Consider the following 19,553-nt stretch of genomic DNA (forward strand, 5'->3'; position numbering starts at 1 on the left):
GCATTCTAGAGGAGGTAAAAGCAGACAATAATTTTAAAAAAATCAGTGGTTACTAGGGGTTGGGAAGGGAGAAGGGGAGGGATTAATTAGTAATAATAATGAATGATTTTAGGGCAAGGCACCTATCCTGTATGATACTACAATGGTGGATACAGATCATCATACATTTTTCCAAAGCCACAGAATCCAACGCCAGAGTGAACCCTACAGTAAACCATGGACTTTGGGTGATAATGACATGATAAGTGGGAGTTTGAGGGGCAGGCACAGGAGGTATATGGGAAATCTATCAATTCGTGATTTGTTGTGATCTTCCCTAAAGTCTACAGTCTTCAGGACGTGAAGAGGAGGGAGGGAGGGGGGCACAGGAAAGTTCCTCAGACAGCAGCACATGAGGTTAGGAGTTCTGGAGAAAAATGTCCTAATTCCAGAGCTGATGTGTATCACTTCTGCTCAAATGTACTTAGTGACATTCGTGTGATTAAAACAGAACAAAATCCTTGAGGGGCCAGAACTGTGACACCACAGGTTACGCTGCTGCTGTGTGATGCTGGCGTCCCATGACGGAGCTCCAGTTCCAGTCAGTTACTCCTCTTCTGATCTAGCTTCCTGCGACTGCACCGGGGAAGGCAGCTCAGGCCCCTGCCACCCATACTGGAGACCCGGATGGAGTTCCTGCCTCCTGGTTGCAGCCTGGCCCAGACTTAGCTGCTATGGGCATTTCACTTAGGGAGCGAACCAGAGAACAGAAAATCTCTGTCTGTCAGTCATTCTTCCTTTCAAATAATAAATAAATCATGTTTTAAAAACAGTCCTCGATTTCTCTTCCTTTAATGCATTTACTAATAAGGGCCATGACATCGTTAAAAATGTCAATAATAGAAGGGCAGTTTTATCTTTCATGAACAAATTTTTGTACATACTTGACATTACATTAATTTTTTAAAATATACATTTATTTATTTGAAAACCAGAGTTACAGAGAAAGCAGGAGAGACACAGAGAGAGGTCTTCCATCCACTGCTTCACTCCCCAATTGGCCGCAACTGCCGGAGCTGCACCCATCTGAAGCCAGGAGCCAGGAGCTTCTTCTGGGTCTCCCACAGGGTGCAGGGGCCCAAGGACTTGGGCCATCTTCTACTGCTTTCCCAGGCCACAGCAGAGAGCTGGATCGGAAGTGGAGCAGCCAGGACTCAAACCGGTGCCCATATGGGATGCCTGCACTGCTTTACTCGCTTTGCCACAGCGCCAGCCCTATTTTTATTTATTTATTACATTAATTTATTTTTATCTCAGAAAGATAAGCCTAAAGTGCTTTTTAAAAAAGATTTATTTATTTATTTTGAAAGAGTTACAGAGACAGAGAGAGGCACAGGGAGATCTTCCATCAGTTACTTCACTCCCCAGACGGCTGGGCTACGCTGAAGCCAAGAGCCAGGAGCTTCATACGGGTCTCCCGCATGGATGGCTGGGGCATAAACACTTGGGCCATCTTTCGCTGTTTTCCCAGGACATTAGCAGGGTTCTGAATCAGAAGTGGAGCAGTGGGGGCACAAACCAGTGCCCATATGGGATGCCAGCATCGCAGGCAGTGGCTTTTACCCATTATGCCACAACGCCAGTCCAACACATCACGGTTTTTAAGTTACTGAAGTAACCTTCTAACTGATGAGCTACAATCTGACCTAAAGTGTTAAAAACGTTAAATTTCTGAATATTACAAAGCCGTTTTTCTCTCTTCATCCATGAAGTTGGGGCCCTCATACGGCAGGGTACCAGTGAAAGGAACAGCATCCGATGGATCTTCCTCCCTTGACCATTTCTTCTGCAGTTCACTGCTCACTGTGCGCTGACAGCGCTGCTGCGTCACTCCCGTGGCCATGTCACTGGTGCCTTCACTATTCGCCGCAAGTCTCATTCATCCGGAAGAATTCTACATGTCTCAGCCTTATCGTGAGTCCCGTGTTCTCTGAATTTACTGCTGCCTCCTACGCACGCACCTTGCGTCTTGGCACAGCCGTGCATTATCCAACATGCACCTGCTTTTCCAGCTAGAACTCAAGTCCTGGGGAAAGAATGGTGCTGGCCGCAGGGCCCTGCATGCCCAGTGCGGGGCAGGAGGATGAATAAGCGGCTTTGAGGAACCTTCTGATCGGAGGGCTTAATTTGACCTGGTTTTACCACTGGTTTAGTTTTTTTTTTTTTTTCTTAAGATTTATTTATTTGATAGGTAGATTTACAGAGAGGGAGGGAGGGAGGGAAGGAGGGAGGGAGAGAGAGAGAGAGAGAGAGAGAGGGAGGAAGAGAGAGGGAGAGAGGTCTTCCATCCACTGGTTCACTCTCCAGATGGCCACAATGGCCAGAGCTGTACCAATCTGAAGCCAAGAGCCAGGAGCTTCCTCTGGGTGTCCCATGAGGGTGCAGTGGCCCAAGCACCTGGGCCGTCTTCTACTGCTTTCCCAGTCCATAGCAGAGAGCCAGATCAGAAGTGGAGCAACCGGGACTTGAACCAGTGCCCATATGGGATGCCGGCACTGCAAGTGGCAGCTTTACCCACTATGCCACTTTGCTGGCCCCTTTGCTGGTTTACTTTTAAAACTACTGTATTGAGATTTGTTGGACATGTAAAAAGATATACCTTCTTAATATGCACAATTCAGTGTGTCTTGGGGTAAATACACATACATGAACCCATCACCACCAAGGCCCAAACTGTACTGATCATTACTGTTGCCTGTGAATGACATTAAGTTCTTTTGTCAAAGGAAGTCATGACCTTAGGGTGAGTTCAGAGTTTGGTGCCCCCATTTTCTCCTTCTGAGCCCGGTTTCTAGCTAGCACTACTCCCCTGTCCCATCTCTTTCTTCATGTTCCTCTTCCCCTCCTTACCCTCATCTGGAAGACACGTCTCTAGACTCAGAGTTCAAAGAAAGAAATAACAAAACACCTCTCACACTGAGTCCCGTTGGCTGCTCTCATCTATTCACTCATGTTTGCTGGTGCTGGCTAAACTGCAACGCAAATAAACGTGATCCCATGAACCTGAACGGCATTTAACTACGGGTTATACTCCACACACCTGCTTTAGGACATTTGGGAAGCAAAACTATGTTTCTCTTACTATTTTTCCTCTGATGTTTTCTAACATTACCTTTTTTTCTATAACTTTTCAAGTGTTGGCCTTGGTCCTATCTAAGCTACAAATTCTGAGTACCACAACCACATATCCTTTTCTTATTGAATAAAATCTCATTGGACACCTTAGACTTAGTAGCTACATGCTGGAAAATAGCATTATAAAAATATTATATTAAATTGCTCCAACTTTTTTTTTAACCTAGGTAACCTTGTTAATGAGACAATGAAAATCAACCATTTAAAGAATTTTAAAAGAGGAGCATGAGAACTTGTGATTTTGTACAAATGGCCAAGAACCTGAAACTATCACTGAGATAATTTGATTCTTTACATAAATCACAACACGATCAACAAAGCTTCCTAAGACCTGACCCTGTTGCTGGTTAACCATGCAGACACAGCATCAAGATCTGGCTTCCTGTCTGTACTCCATAGAGTCATGAATAGGAACTGAATGGGCTACTTCTGAGCTCCTAAGACACAGGCATTGCGTTTTACTAGAAAAGAAATTTAGTAATAACAGAAGAAAGAAAGCTCATGTTACTAGCATAATTAACTAGGAATCAATTTATTTTTACTATTAAAACAGCTGAGCAATCATTAAGATTTTTCTCCTTCTGTATTATCTCATTATGTTAAAAATACATTTGGCTTAAGGAATTAGAAACACAAGATCTTATTTTCCTTAAGTATATGTATCTGTTTTGTAACAATAAATTTGATGATTCTATATTTAGAAGATATTTAACAAATGTGTAATCACAAGTTTCCTACTTAACTGTATTTCAAGTGAAGTTCCTTAGGCTTCCGTTTTTGGAATTTCAAATATGGTTTTATACAGTGCTAACCTATGAAATTTTGACAGTCTGGAATCAGTTTTTCTCAGTGGGAAAACCTGAACAAATGATTCTGTAGGGGAAATTTCCAAAAATATTTATTGGAATGTAAGTGCGTTTTCTCCAGGAAAGATCTCAAGTTAAATTTTGCTTAAGTTTTAAAAAGGATTTAGTAATTATATTTCAGTACTCAAAACAATATAAAACTAAGTTTTCTAGAACTTAAATACATATAAGATATGTAAACATAATTTATGTTAATTTTTATTTCATATTCCTGGTAACTTTTTATTTAATATGTATAAAACTACTGTCTTAAAATGTTAACTAGTGGGACCGGCACTGTGGCATAGCAGGTAAAGTCACCACCTGCAATGCCAGCATCCCATATGGGTGCTGGTTTGAGTAGCGGCTATTTCACTTCCAATCCAGCTCCCTGCTAATGTGCCAGGAAAGCAGCGGAGGACAGCCCACGTACTTGGGCCCCTGCACCCACAGGAACTCCTGGCTCCTGGCTCCTGGCTCTGGATCAGCCCAGCTCCAGCAGTTGTGGCCATTTGGGGAGTGAACTGGAGGATGTAAGATTTTCTCTATCTTGCCCTCCCTCTCTCTCTGTAACTCTGCCTTTCAAATAAATAAATAAATAAACAGATCTTAAAATAAAGTTAACCATTAAATATATCTAAAATGTACTTTTAATTTTTTGTTTTTTAAATATTTGGATTTATTTTCATTTTATTTGAAAGACAGAGAGACAGAGAAAGATCTTTCATCCATTGGTTCACTCCCCAAATATCCACAATAGCTGGGACTGGGCCAGGCTGAAGCCAGGAGCCAAGAACTCATTCCAGGTCCCCCAGATGGGTGGCAGGAACCCAGGTACTTACTCATCACTGGCCCTCCTAGGCTGGACACTGGCAGGAACATGGAATTGGGAAGTGAACCAGGCACTCGGGATAAGGAGTTCCAAGAAGTGTATTAAGCGCTATAGCAAATGTTTGCCCCTGAAGTAACGATACTTTAAGATGCTAGTCATATATTTCAGGGAATACCCAAAAATTTAGAGCAGGCTATTTTCAGAAAGCAATTAATTGAATAAAGACGCAGGTATATTAACTCACATTTCCCTAACTTCCTACTATAAATATTTGTGATCTCACTTTCCCTTTCCAATTACTCATCTGGGATTAGGAAAAAAAACTGGCAGACTTTATTTATTTGCAGTATGAAGCGTAATGACATTAGCTACACAAGTGAATATGTGGGTATTTGTATTAATTGTTGTATAGAGCAATATATAAGAAAGAAGAGTCTATACAGTATGTTTAACACTAGTTTTCAAATTCACATGACGTAGTTGGGTTCACACAGTGTATATTCAGAATAAATATCTATACTTCAGAAGCAGAGTAAACCTAATATTTATAACTGGAAACTGTATGCATATAAGAAATCAGAGGGGCCGACACTGTGCTGTAGCAAATAAAGCTGCTGCCTGTAGTGCCGGCATCCTATATGGGTGCCGGTTCAAGTCCCAGCTGCTCCACTTCTGATCCAGCTCTCTACAGTGGCCTGGGAAAGCAGGTGGTTCAAGTCTTTGGGCCCCTGCACCCACGTAGGAGACCTGGAAGAAGCTCCTGGCTCCTGGCTTCAGATTAGTGCTGCTCTGCTCACTGCAGCCATTTGGGGAGTGAACCAGTGGACCTCTCTCTCCCTCTCTCTCTTTCTCTCTCTCTCTGTCTCTCTCTCTCTCTGCCTCTGCCTCTTTGCAACTCTACCTTTCAAATACATAAATAAATCTTTAAAAATAAAAAAAAAAAGAAACCAACCAGTATAAAAAAAAAAGAAATCAGAGATTTACATATTCAAAACAAAGAAAAAATAAGATTTATAGAAAATAATGTAAAGGTGTTTTAACAGGTGAAAATTTCAGTTAGCTTGAAACTCAAATGGTGATAGACTTTTAGTAATTGTAAAGAACACGGAAAAGCAAAGTAAGATTGGAATTCACAAATTCTTCGGTCGTCTGCTCCATAACGTGTATGAAACGCAGCACGCGGTAACTTTTCACCTGAAAAGGCAACAGTGAAAACTGGGCACGGGGCAAGCTCTGCGGCCCAGAGGTTACGTGGCCGCTTGGGATGCCTATCAGAACGGTGCTTTAAGCCCGGGCTCCTCTGCTTCTGATCCAGCCTCCTGCTAATGCGCCTGGGAGGCAGCAGCAGATGAACCGAGTATTTAATCCAACTGTTTGCCACCCGTGTGGGAGACCCTGATGGAATTCCTGGCTTCTGGCTTCAGCCTGGCCTGGCCCTGGCTGTTGTGGGCATTAGGGGCGTGAACCAGAGAACAGCAGGCCTGTCTGTCATTTTGCCCTTCAAATAATAAACAAAACTTTAAAGCAAATCAACCAACCGGGTACAGTCTCGCAGGAGGCACACATGCAACATGGGAGGCAAACACAGCAACAGATCAAAAACCAACGCAGGTAGTGAGCCTGCCGACCGTGGCCTCACAAGGGGAGGCGAGCATTTTCCCTCTCCCCATGGCCTGTGCTAAGGCCCCGGGGTGAGCTACCTCAGCTCGGTGCCCTGCTAGGCCTGAGTTCCCCTTTCTCACTTAGGTAAGACCAAACAGAGCCACGACGAAACGTGCGTGGAATACACGTTCCCATCTTCATCTGTCTCTAACCCAGCCTCCCTACAACCCTGCTGTTGCATTCTCTCTAATGCAAGTGGAATATCTACAGAAATCCCAGAGGCTGAGGGATTAACTTTTAGAAGACTACTTTAGGAAGATTTTACTTTTTCAAAATGGTAAGAGGGGGGAATCCCCGAAATATTGGTCGTACGTTCCCTTGACTTCAAGTGGAACAAAACATGATAGCCAAGTTGTAAAAATGGACAGCAATGCTTGATCTCTGACAAACTCAGAGTGGACTCAGCCTAATAGTGTAGTATTCTAGTAATGTGGAATGATAAAAGTGGTCATCTTGCGAAACTCAGACACCTTGGGAAACGCCTTCCCCGCTCTGCAGAGCGCCTGTTGGGGCTGACACCCAGCTCCTTGCAGGGCCTTCTTGTTTTGTGGGAATTTACTCTCTACAGTTTTAATGTAACAATATTGTATCAACACTGCTTCACCCACCAAGCTCTCCCCCCAGCAGGACACTGAGACATGGGTCCCCCACCTTCCTGCCGCCCTCTTAGCCACTCAGAATATCCACAAACATCACAGCTACCTAACAGAAAGGTTGGCTGTTTTCCTGTCGTCGACACGTGGAAACTTGCAAAAACTACAACGAGAGTAAGCCTCCTTTATGTTTTGGTTACTTAGAAATTCAGTAACAGACACATCGTCGTCAACAACAAACATTTTGCTTCCTCCTGCATTTATCTCTGAATAAAATGGCAGTGGGGACTAGAAATGAGACAAGAACAGGACCTCGCCATTCTGGTGACACATGTTATAATTCACGTGTTCCTCCAGGTGAGAGCTGAGTGTGGAGGTAGTTAACTTTCTCGTTTTGTTTTCCTTTCTATCCTTTCCTGCCCTCTCTCCCTCCTTCCCTTGCATCCTTTTTCATTGCCTCCACTTTCTGTCCAACACTGTGTTTTGGCTGAGACCACAGTTTCAACAAGAAATAAAAAGTGCATTACTCAGGAAGGAAGCTAATAAGCTTCCTCTCCCCAAATGCCATTAGCAACTTCCTGAATACAGGGGAAACACATTAATTATTTTTTTAAGAAAGACAGTGCTTGTATAAGCAACAAACACAGATTCCGGTCTTCACTGAGATCAAAACGAACTTGACTAATAAAAACCAGGTATGGACAAGGTCTCTTCGGACATCCTGCACATCTATAGCCAATTAAGTCTGTTCTCAACAATGTGTAGATTTTTTAGAGCACTGTTGAAAACAAGGAGGAGTCAGATTTCTACTATTTCCCTTTAAAATTAATTCCGTAACATAATGGATTTCATTAACATAAAATTAACTGTAAACATACTTAGGGCTGAAGCTTTCTCATTCACAATCATTCCACTACTCATGCTGAGACCACTCACACACACACCACACACACACGTGTCTGTGTAAGTGTGCACAATTAAATACAGGATTATATTTAACTTTATATAGCTGTTATTTATATATTTAATTGCACAGATGGACTAAAATTTTGTTATTTTATATAAAAATACCGCATACATATGGGAAGATCTTCACGTAAGATGCACATTATCTCTTAATTTCATGTTTCTCAGGAATTTTTGAAGTTGCTTCATGTCTACAGACACACATTCTGGTTCTGAGGCTCGTTCTCTACTGATTCAATTATTATTTTCTAAACAAGGTTACATAAGAATTTCTGCTATAGATTAATACAGGTAACGCATTTCAACCTACGTGACTCATACTTAAAGGACAAATAAAATACAGTAATAAAGTGTTTTTTTTTTTTTTTTTGAATTGGGTGTTTGCTTTGGTTTTCTGTTTGGTTTTAGTGACAACCTCCAGGCAAGCTGGTAGTTGGTATATTAAGCTTCAATCTCAGCCACTGACTTGGGAGATAATAAATGCCATTCATGATGGCAGCTGAAATAAGAACATGTTGACTGAGACGAAACTTGGTGAAACTTGTTTCTCTTCTCTTCCGAAGGCACAGGCTAGCCAGGGACGCCCTGGTGGTCAGAATCCACTGAGCTTCCCAGTGAGCGTCCTGGTGGTACAGCCGGGCAGGTGTTGCAGTCAGCTCCACAGGAAAACCACCTAGAGTACCAGCTGGCTGGTACAGTGACTCCATCCAGCAGCAGCTTTCTCGGACTTCTGACTTATTTTTGCCTAAATAAATCTGTTTGCCTTTTTCTGAGGGCAGGTTGTGTCTTCTTAAAAAATAAAAGCCTCCATTTCCATAACATATTAAATTACAAACTCTATGTATAGCAAAATAATTGAACTTAATTGTTCTAATTATAAACAGATAGCTAATTTTAAACATTATCTTTAAATCACAAAATTAAGAACATCTCCGTCAGCTGAAATTCGAAAATCTGAAAATCTCTGGAAACGAGGGACATCTCCAAAAATTCCTAACTGTAATCTACGATGTATACAATTCCAATCTTTTGTTGTTTTTGTGGGAAACTAAGTTTTGGGGGGACTGTGTATAGACTGGATCTTGTAAATTCTGGTGAGCTGTAAGGAATTCACCCGAAACTTCCTGGGTAGCCAACAGGAGGCAATTCCCCTGGGACATACGGAGCAGCATCTCCAGGGCGGCCGCTCTGCCTGAGCTGCCACGTCCTCCCCACTTCCCACGCAGCTCCTGTCCAGGTTCTCCTCCCGCCCCACCTCTAGCTGCCTTTACTACCAACACGACCACCATGTTCATCACGCAAAAGAATCAGGAAACATAAGTAAGAACCAGTAAGCCGAGTGTAATCTCACCACTCAGAACCAACTACTCTTCACATTTTTATGTAAATCTTTTAAATAAACTGGTTGAATGTACAGTCTGCTGTCAGTTCATAAACTGGACTGGTTTTTATCACTTGAGACTTTTTAAATATCTTCCAGTTTTGTAATTCTCTTCACAATTTTAGAATATTAATTTTTCTCAAAATATTCTCCAAGTCTTTACTGCTTTATTATTCTAAATAATAACAGTGCCCGCTGAGCGCGAAAATGGACCTAAGGTCTCAGTGAATTCTTTCTGCTGAATCCGAACCTCACTCCTGTCCTTCATCTTGCTTTGAGACAGCGTGGTACGAGGGTCAAGATCCCAACTTGCGAGTTCAAATCCTGACTCCGTCGCTTACTCACTACGCATTTTTTTGAGCAATTTGCTTAACATCTCTGTACAGCGTTTTTCTCACCTGCAAAACTGGGACTCAATTATACCTAGCTCAGAGGCTGCTGTGGAAATTAAGTGATTAATACGCACAAAACTGCTGACACCAGGTCCACAGCAGACGCCATGTAAAAGCACCCTACAAATTCCATGCAACACATCCCTGGGGCTTTTTCTGACCCGAGCCCTGTTCCTGCGTGGCCTGCTTTGGGAAATTCTGGGACTCCTCAGGGTGTGTGAGCAGAGCCCTGAGGCCTAGCCCCTCCGCACCTGTGGGACCCCGGGTGTGTGAGCAGAGCCCTGACGCCTGGCCCCTCCACGCCTGCGGGACCCCGGGTGTGTGAACAGAGCCCTGAGGCCTGGCCCCTCCGTGCCTGCGGGACCCCGGGTCACTGCTTGTTCGCTGGCTGAGTCCCCAGGACCTTGTTTGTTCCACTGTCTCTCACTGTGTTGCTTGCGACAAGAAATTTGCTGAAATCCTTATCTTCCTTCCACTGTATAATTTTTTCTCTGTGTGATTCTTCTACAGGTTGTTTTTAAGACTTTTCTCTTGGTATCTGGTTTTCAACAACTTGATCATCATGGTATACACTGGTTTATTTTTCTTCATACTTTTGTGATTGAGTTTTTTATATTCTTGAACCTTGAAGTTTGCAGTTTTAAAAGTTTGAAAATGTTGACAATGATTTCTGTGCATGTTTTCTGCTCTCCACATTTCTCCTCTCCTTCGGTGGCTCCAATTCCAAGTATACGAGGCAACCTGAGGACATCCCACAGCTCACTGCTGCTCTCCTCTTTAGCTCTGATGACTCTGTTTTTCCTCTTTGGTTGTATCTTGGATGGCTCCTACCGTCATGTCTTCGAGTCTGCAAACCTTTACTCCACACTGTCCAATCTGCCGTTAATTCTATGCACTGCATCTTTCAGCTCTAAAGGTTTTGTTTCCAGATATCCATATTTTTATATAGCATGTTCCATCTTCTAATTTTTGGATCCATGGCACATATGACAACTGTCTGAAAGTCACTCCTGCCTATTCTAACACCTGTGCCAGACACGGACTGCTTGGCGTGGCTTCTTCCCCTCCTTATGGCTCATATTTCCTGCTAACGTCTGATTGAAAGCCGCGTATGTGAACCGTACTTCCTCGGGTGCGGGGCATTTTTATAATTCTACACATGCTCCTGACCTTTGTTGTGGGACACAGCTAAGTTACCTGGGACCAGTCTGACCCTTTTGGTTCTTGCTTATAGGATATCTTACAGGCAGGACTAGGGCAGCACAGAATTTAGAAATAATTTCTCCTGGACTCCATGGCACCGCCCTTCTAAGCTGTGTACTTGGGCTGCCATAATGAATTACACAAACCCGGATGTTCCACAGAGAACATTTACCTGTCAAAGTGCTGGGAACTGGGAAGGCCAAAACCCAGGTTGTGGTAGATGCGGAGCTGGTAGAGGTCACCCTGTTGCAGATGGCAGTGTTCTCACCACACTCTCATGGGGCCAGGGCAGAGAGCAGCCCCGCTGTGTTTCATAAGGCCACAGACCCTATTAGCCGAGCAGCTTCCCTGTTTCATAAGGCCACAGACCCCATCACCAGGGCCCCACCCTCATGACCTCATCTCACGCTGTCAGTCAAAGCCCCCAACTCCAAATGCCACATCAGCAGTCAGGATTTCAACATTAATTTTAGGTCACAGCCCTACACTAAATTCAGACTAACCAATGTATGTTTTGTATTCTTAACATCCAGTACGGAAGATGCTATTTGAATAAATACAAAAACTCATATATCTATGTGTGAAAACATAAAATTCTTCATGTTTAAACCAAACCTGTATCAGAAACACATTTTGGCTGTGACTGGCATTCTGGGGCAGAGGATTAAGCTGCCACTTGTAATGTCGGTATCCCATAAGAGCACCAGTTTGAGTCCTGACTACTACACTCACCATCCATCTCCCTGCTAATGTACTGAAGAAAGAGCTGCGGAAGATGGCGTGAGTGCTCGGGCCCCTGCTACTCACGTGGGAGACCCCGACGGAGTGTTAGACCCCTGGCTGCAGCTGTGGCCATTTGGGGAGTGAGCTAGCAGATGGAAGAGCTCTCTCTCTTTCTCTCTCTTTCTCCCTCGCTGACTGCCTTTCACACAAATGAATCTTTTTTAAAAGGAACAGATCCACAGTGTAAGATCAAAGTATCCCTTTTCTAACTCACACAGGATAAGACTGAACCACCATTTTTCTAACCCACATGACTTTCCAACACAGTGGCATGATTTTATTCCTTGGTAAATACGAACCATTTGTATTTCTGAGTGTAAAAGTATGTTTCAATTTGTACTTTGATTTATCTCTTTTAAGATGTTCTTTACTTCCCCTCCTATCTCTTTGACATGTGGTTCCAGACCAAACTTTCTTTTTTTTTTTTTCAAGATTAATTTATTTATTTGAAAGGCAGTTACAGAGAGGCAGAGGCAGAGAGAGAGAGAGAGAGAGAGAGAGAGAGAGAGAAGTCTTCCACCTGCTGGTTCACTCTCCAAATGGCTGCAATGGGCAGAGCGAGCTGGGTGATTCGAAACCAAGAGCCAGGAGTTTCTTCCAGGTCTCCCATGCAGGTGCAGGGCCCAAGCACTTGGGCCATCTTCTACTGCTTTCCCAGGCCATAGCAGAGAGCTGGATTTGGAAGCGGAGCAGCTGAGACTCCAACTGGCACCCATATGGGATGCTGGCACTGCAGGCAGAAGCTTTACCTGCTGTGCCACAGCACTGGCCCCTCCAAACCAAACGTTATGGTCAAAATGAAACAGGTTATTCTGTAGAGCGGTGCTAGCATCCACAGTTCTGTGGCTGCTCAGAACAGGACTTCTCATCCCCTAATTAGTGTCCTGATGCCTAAAATCATCACAGGCATGTCCAAAAAACTCAGCATTCTTAAGAAGATGTTCTAAAACCTTAGAATATTGGGGCTGGTGCTGTGGCATAGTGGGTAGGGCCTCCACCTGCAGTGCCAGCATCCCATATAGGTGCTGGTTCAAGTTCCAGCTGCCCCACTTCCAATAGTGCTCTCTGCTATGGCCTGGGAAAACCATAGATGGCCCAAGTAGAAGATGGCCCAAGTCCTTGGACCCCTGCAGCCATGTGGGAGACCCAGAAGAAGCTCCTGGCTTCAGATAGGTGCAGCTCTGGCTATTGTGGCCAACTGGGGAGTGAACAAATGGATGGAAGACCTCTCTCTCTGCCTCTCCTCTCTCTGTGTAACTCTGATTTTCAAATAAATAAATAAATAAATCTTTTAAAAAAAACTTAGAATGTTACAAGAAACAAATAACAGCAACCAATTACAAGCTAGAAATAGATTTCTACTTAAATTCTCTGAGCTATTCATCTTTATAATTAATTTGCTTTCTTATCAAAACCACTTAACCACATTTTAAAGGTACATCCTTCATTTAATACATGTTGCTACAGTACTAATTTAGACTTTTACATATTCAAGCCAGTACATTAATATTAAAAATTTCTATATATAAATCAAGTCAAAATCTTAAGAAAACTTCAAATAAGACTATAAAAAAATCTGACTTCATAAAAATAAACCTTAGTCTAACAGAGGATTGCCTAAGGTAACAGAAGTTTCATTTGTCCATAATCTCCCTCAAATTATCAAATAAGCTTTTAATATGCCATTAAAGAAAAAAAATCAGGAATAAAGTAACTTCCAACTACTTTGCGATTTCAACACATATAATGAAGTTCCCACCATCAGCATCTGAAAGCAAAGATCACTTCCCTGAAAATAAAATGCTAATAAATTACGTTAAATAACAGGATGCAAAAGAGCACCAGGTGAGCCTTCTATCACAGTCATGGCTAACTGCATCACAGTCTCTGGTTGGGAAAAAGAATCACGCTGCTACTACAGTCTAATGTCACTTCCGATGCTAACATAAAAGGTTGTGTGGGAATTTCAAGTGCATGCATATTTCTATGGCCCTTAAAATACCACGTCCCCCATAGTAACCCTGAGAAGCTCCCTGTCACTGCCCTGCTCCAGTGGCGGGTGGAGGGGCGGAAGCATTTCCTGCCTAACAAAGGAAACTGGCCTTGACCCCAGCCTCCGTGTGCGGGAAGGCAGGGGGCAGCAGCCGTGCTCAGACAAGCAGGGACAGGACGCCCACCATGCCCTCCGCTGCCCGTTCCTCTCCTCACGCTCACGCAGAGGGGCAGGACCCGGAAGCCTGGGAACAGGGGCTCCTGCAGGGCTGCACTGAGCGGCCCGGGCAATCACGGTCCAGAGGTTCTCTTTTCATTACCAATTCAGGAATTCGTTCAGAACTCCATGGAGCAACAACCTACTCTCCCAGCGTTACTGAGCTGTACATCGTAAAAGCTGTAGAGAGTTGAGGCATACGGTGTTTGACAGAGTGTCCACACTGTGAGCCGCCTGCCCGTGTCAAGCTGAGTCATGTTCAGCAGGCTCCCACTGTCGGCTTCTGCGTGTGTGTTGTGGCTACCACTCTGATGACCTCTCAGGCAATCTCAAGGATACAGCGCAGTATCATCACCACAGTTACACGGAAGGAAGCACAGGACCAGTAGCAGGGCCACAGCGGCTACAGGACTCGGGAGGACGGTCCTCATGCCCTCCTCCTCCATTCTACAGAGGACTTTCACCTAACTCCAGAAACCTTCGAAAATAATTGATGCTTTTAGGAATTAGTTTTCTCATTTACTTGAATCAAGAAATGACCACCTGATGATGTAATTCCTTGATAAATTCTCTCCTCCAAAAAAATGCTTCTTTTTCTGCTTAAAATACGAGCTGAAGACAGTAAGAATGGAAAAGAAGTCGAAATTTTGTTAATGGGCTTCTAACACCTAGGAGACAACCATGAGTGGGCTCTCTAAAATATGGCTATTCAGTGTCTCTAAAAATCTTGTCTTCATATTCAAGGAAAAGATGACATTGTAAAAAAAAAAAATAGAACACACTTTTCCATTTAGCAATCCTAAAATGTAACTCTATTGGATGACTTCTAGTCCAGGCCAATAGTCTTAGGTTTTGTTTCTCACAAATAAATACTCTCTGTAAAAATAAATAAATAAATAAGCAAGCAAAACTATTACGCAAATCTCTTCTACTAAATAATAATTTAAGAAAATTTGCGGATTGAGCCTAAAAGGGAAACAGAGCTAGCATGAAGTGCTCTTGGTTTTCAGCAACTCTGAGAGGGAATCCTGAGTGGCAATGCAGAAAGAGAGAAATCAATAAAGCACTGCAGAGTAGAACTGCACCCAGACAGCAGCGGTGCACTGTAAATGCCTCTCATCCATCATCATCTGATGAAATTAAAGATTCATTCTTAAGGTCGTGAAAACTCACTAAAGCAATGTCACAACTTTTTAAGAATCACATAAAATATAAAGGCAGTCTTGAACACGATCAGAATGCTGAGGCCTTTTTATGCTTATATAACAATGACTAAGCAGAACAAAAAGCAGCCCAACTCGAGAAATACGCTCCATCTTCATTATTTACCTTTGTTGCTTATCTTAAGATACACTCTGTTTTTAAATTCCATTAAGAGAGAGGACTGTAAGACATAATCACCTTCGTGTTATTTTCCATACAAATGCATAACTATGAAAATTATGCCTTTTTACATGAAATAATTAAGTCAATTCCTGATACCAAATTACTGAACAACCAAGTGGCCTGGCACTGTGGTGTAGTGGGTAAAGCCACAGCCTGCAGCGCCAGCATCCCATATGTGTGGCAGGTTCAAGTCCTGCTTGCTGCACTTCCATTCCTGCTCCCTGCTGATGTGCCTGGGAAGGCACTGGAAGACGGCACAAGTACTTGGGCCCCCGTCACCCACATGGGAGACCTGGATGAAGTTCCCGGCTCCTAGCATTGGTCTGACTCAGCCCAGGCCACTGTGGTTATCTGGGGAGTAAATCAGCAGATAGAAGATCCCTCTCTCTCTCTCTCTCTCTCTCTGTGTCTATCTCTCTCTCTTTATGTAACTTTGCCTTTCAAGTAAGATAAATATTAAATTAAAAGAAACAGAAAAGCCGGCGCCGTGGCTCACTAGGCTAATCCTCCACTTGCGGCGCCGGCACACCAGGTTCTAGTCCCGGTCGGGGCGCCGGATTCTGTCCCGGTTGCCCCTCTTCCAGGCCAGCTCTCTGCTGTGGCCAGGGAGTGCAGTGGAGGATGGCCCAAGTGCTTGGGCCCTGCACCCCATGGGAGACCAGGATAAGCACCTGGCTCCTGCCATCGGATCAGCGCGGTGTGCCGGCCATGGCGGCCATTGGAGGGTGAACCAACGGCAAAGGAAGACCTTTCTCTCTGTCTCTCTCTCTCACTGTCCACTCTGCCTGTCAAAAAAAAAAAAAGAAACAGAAAAAATATAAAAGTAAAAAATATTTGAATAGTAAAGTTGCAAGTTCCATATTACCTGATTTCAAGACTTAATACAAAGAACATCAATCAAGATAACATGATAGCTGACCAGTGCCGTGGCTCACTTGGTTAATCTCCGCCTGCGGCGCCAGCACCTCCAGTTCTAGTCCCAGTCACTCCTCTTCCAGTCCAGTTCTCTGCTGTGGCCTGGGAGGGCAGTGGAGGATGGCCCAAGTTCTTGGGTCCCTGCACCCACATGGGAGACCAGGAGGAAGCACCCAGCTCCTGGCTTCAGATCGGTGCAGCATGCTGGCCGTGGCGGCCATTAGGGGAGTGAACCAATGGAAAGAAGACCTTTCTCTCTGTCTCTCTCTCACTGTCTATAACTCTCTCTTTCACTGTCTAACTCTACCTGGCAAAAAAAAAAAAAAAAAAAATGATAGCAGGAAAAAAATCAGATCAGATCAATGAAACAGGCAAAATACAAATATAATTCAAAGGAGAAAATAACAAATAGAAAGCTCAAAGCACATCGTAGAACAAAATGTAAAAACAAAGTATAAAATATTTCTAGGAGAAAACACAGGAAAAAATGCCTTTGACCTTGGTTCATCAAGTACGTCTTAAGATATATCACCAAAAAAACCCCAAAACCTGATAAAATGGATTACATCAAAATAAGAACTCTGCTCTCTGAAGGACACTTTATTTTTTAAAAATTTTTTAAAGAGTTATTTATTTATTTGAAAGTCAGAGTTACACAGAGAGAGGAGAGGGAGAGAGAGAGGCAGAGAGGCCTTCCATCCACTGGTTCACTCCCTATTTGGCCACAACGGCCAGAGCTGCGCCGATCTGAAGCCAGGAGCCAGGAGCTTCTTCTAGGTCTCCCACGTGGGTGCAGGGGCCCAAGGACTTGGGCCATCTTCTACTGCTTTCCCAGGCCACAGCAGAGAGCTGGACGTGGAAGCAGAGCAGCCAGGAATCGAACTGACGCCCGTATGGGATGCTGGCACTGCAGGTGGCAGCTTTACCCCTACGCCACAGCACCGGCCCCTCTGAAGGACAATTTAACTAAAATAGTACAGCACTGGCATAAACACAGATATACAGACCACTGGGACAGATTACCGAGCCCACATATACTTGTTTACGGTCAACAGATCTTCAACAAGAGTCCCAGGAACATACAACAAGGAAAGGATTATCTTCAACAAACACTGCTGAGAAAGCCAGGTTGCCACACATCATAAAAGAACAAAACTGGATCTTTTTTTAAAGCTATATATGAAAACCAACTCAATGTGGATTTAAGACTTTAAACATGAGACTTGTGATTGTAAAACTACTAGAAGAAAACGCAGAGAAAAAACCTTCATATACTGGCCTTGGCAATGACTCCATGACTACAGCACCAAAAATACAGACAGCACAAGCAAAAATAAACCAAAAGGAACATATCAAACTGAAAGGCAAAGCAAAGGAAACAAATAACAAGATGAAAAAACAACCTGTGGAATAGAAAAAAAATATTTGCAAACTATAACCTAGTAAGGAGCTAATCTTCAAAATATATTAAAAATTTCCACATCTCCATATAAAAGAGCAAAAAATTAGTAACCCAATTAAAAACTGGCCTAAAGTTAACAGACATTTCTCTAAAGATGACATACAAATCACCCACAGGCATATAAAAATATTCTCAAAGTCACTAATCATCAATGAAATGCAAATCAAAACCACAAAGAGCTAACACCTCACAGACTTCAGGATGTTTACTGTAAAAAACCCAAACGACAAGTACTGGTGAAGATGTGGAGAAACTGGAACCCTTGAGAAATTCAAATTGTTGGTAGGAATGCAAAATTGTGTAGTCACTATGGAAAACATTATGGAGGGTCCTTCCAAAATTAAAAATGGAATTATCATATGATCCAGCAATCCCACTTCTAAGAATTTATTCAAAAAAAGCTGAAAAGGAATGAAGATAACACACAACATATCAAAACTTATGGGATACAGCAAAAGCAGTGTTAAGAGGAAAGTTTATAGCAATAGGTGCCTACATCAAGAAATTGGAGAGGCACCAAATAAATGAACTTTCAATGTATCTCAAGGATCCGGAAAAACTACAGCAAACCAAACCCAAAACTAGTTGGAGAAGAGAAATAATAAAAATTAGAGAAGAAATAAACAGAATTGAATAAAAAAATTATAAAAGATCAGCTAAACGAAGAGCTGGTTTTTTTTTTTTTTGAAAAAATAAACAAAATTGACACATCACTGGCGCAACTAACTAAAAAAAGGAGAGAGAAGACACAAATAAATAAAATCAGAGATGAAAAAGGAAATGTAACAACAGACACCACAGAAATAAAAAAAATCATCAGCAATTACTACAAAGAGTTGTATGCCAACAAACTGGGAAATCTATGAGAAATGGTTAGATCCCTGGACACATACAACCTACTTAAATTGAAACATGAAGACAGAGAAAATCTAAACAGACCCATAACTGAGTCAGAAACTGAATCAATAATAAAGGCCCTCCCAACAAAGAAAAGCCCAGGACCGGATGGATTCACTGGTGAATTCTACCATTTAAAGAAGAACTCCAATTCTTCCCAAACTTTTCAAAACAACTGAAATAGAGAAAATCCTCTCAAATTCTTTCTATGAAGCCAGCATCCCCTTAATTCCTAAACCTGAAAAAGATGCAGCAGAGAAAGAGAATTACAGACCGATTTCCTTGATGAACATAGACGCAAAAATCCTAAATAAAATTCTGGCCAATAGAATGCAACAACACATCAGAAAGATCATCCACCCAGACCAAGTGGGATTTATCCCTGGTATGCAGGGATGGTTCAATGTCCACAAATCAATCAACATGATACACCACATTACCAAACTGCAGAAGAAAAACCATACGATTATCTTAATAGATGCAGAGAAAGCATTTGATAGAATACAAAAACCTTTCATGATGAAAACTCTAAGCAAATTGGGTACAGAAGGAACATTCTTCAATACAATCAAAGCAATTTATGAAAAACCCACGGCCAGCATCATGTTGAATGGGGAAAGTTGGAAGCAATTCCACTGAGATCTGGTACCAGACAGGGATGCCCACTCTCACCACTGCTATTCAATATAGTTCTGGAAGTTTTAGACAGAGCCATTAGGCAAGAAAAAGAAATTAAAGAGATTCACATTGGGAAGGAAGAAGTCAAACTATCCCTCTTTGCAGATGATATAATTCTTTATTTAGGGGATCCAAAGAACTCTATTAACAGACTACTGGAATTCATAAAAGAGTC

General features: G+C 42.7%; 1 protein-coding gene and 1 long non-coding RNA gene across 17 annotated transcripts in view; one reads left to right on the forward strand and one right to left on the reverse strand.

Annotated features, from left to right (window-relative positions):
- SSBP2 (single stranded DNA binding protein 2) overlaps positions 1-19,553 on the reverse strand; it is a 309,460-nt gene that overhangs the window by 109,122 nt on the left and 180,785 nt on the right. The window lies entirely within an intron of this gene.
- On the forward strand, positions 7,334-8,818 carry LOC149122226 (uncharacterized). Its single transcript, XR_016220370.1, has 2 exons — positions 7,334-7,463; positions 8,636-8,818. It is a non-coding gene; the product is annotated as an uncharacterized LOC149122226 (long non-coding RNA).

Source organism: Oryctolagus cuniculus, chromosome 14 (assembly GCF_051225735.1).
Source record: "Oryctolagus cuniculus isolate XC-2025 breed Fujian yellow rabbit chromosome 14, ASM5122573v1, whole genome shotgun sequence".
In the NCBI taxonomy this organism is placed as follows: Eukaryota; Metazoa; Chordata; class Mammalia; order Lagomorpha; family Leporidae; genus Oryctolagus; species Oryctolagus cuniculus.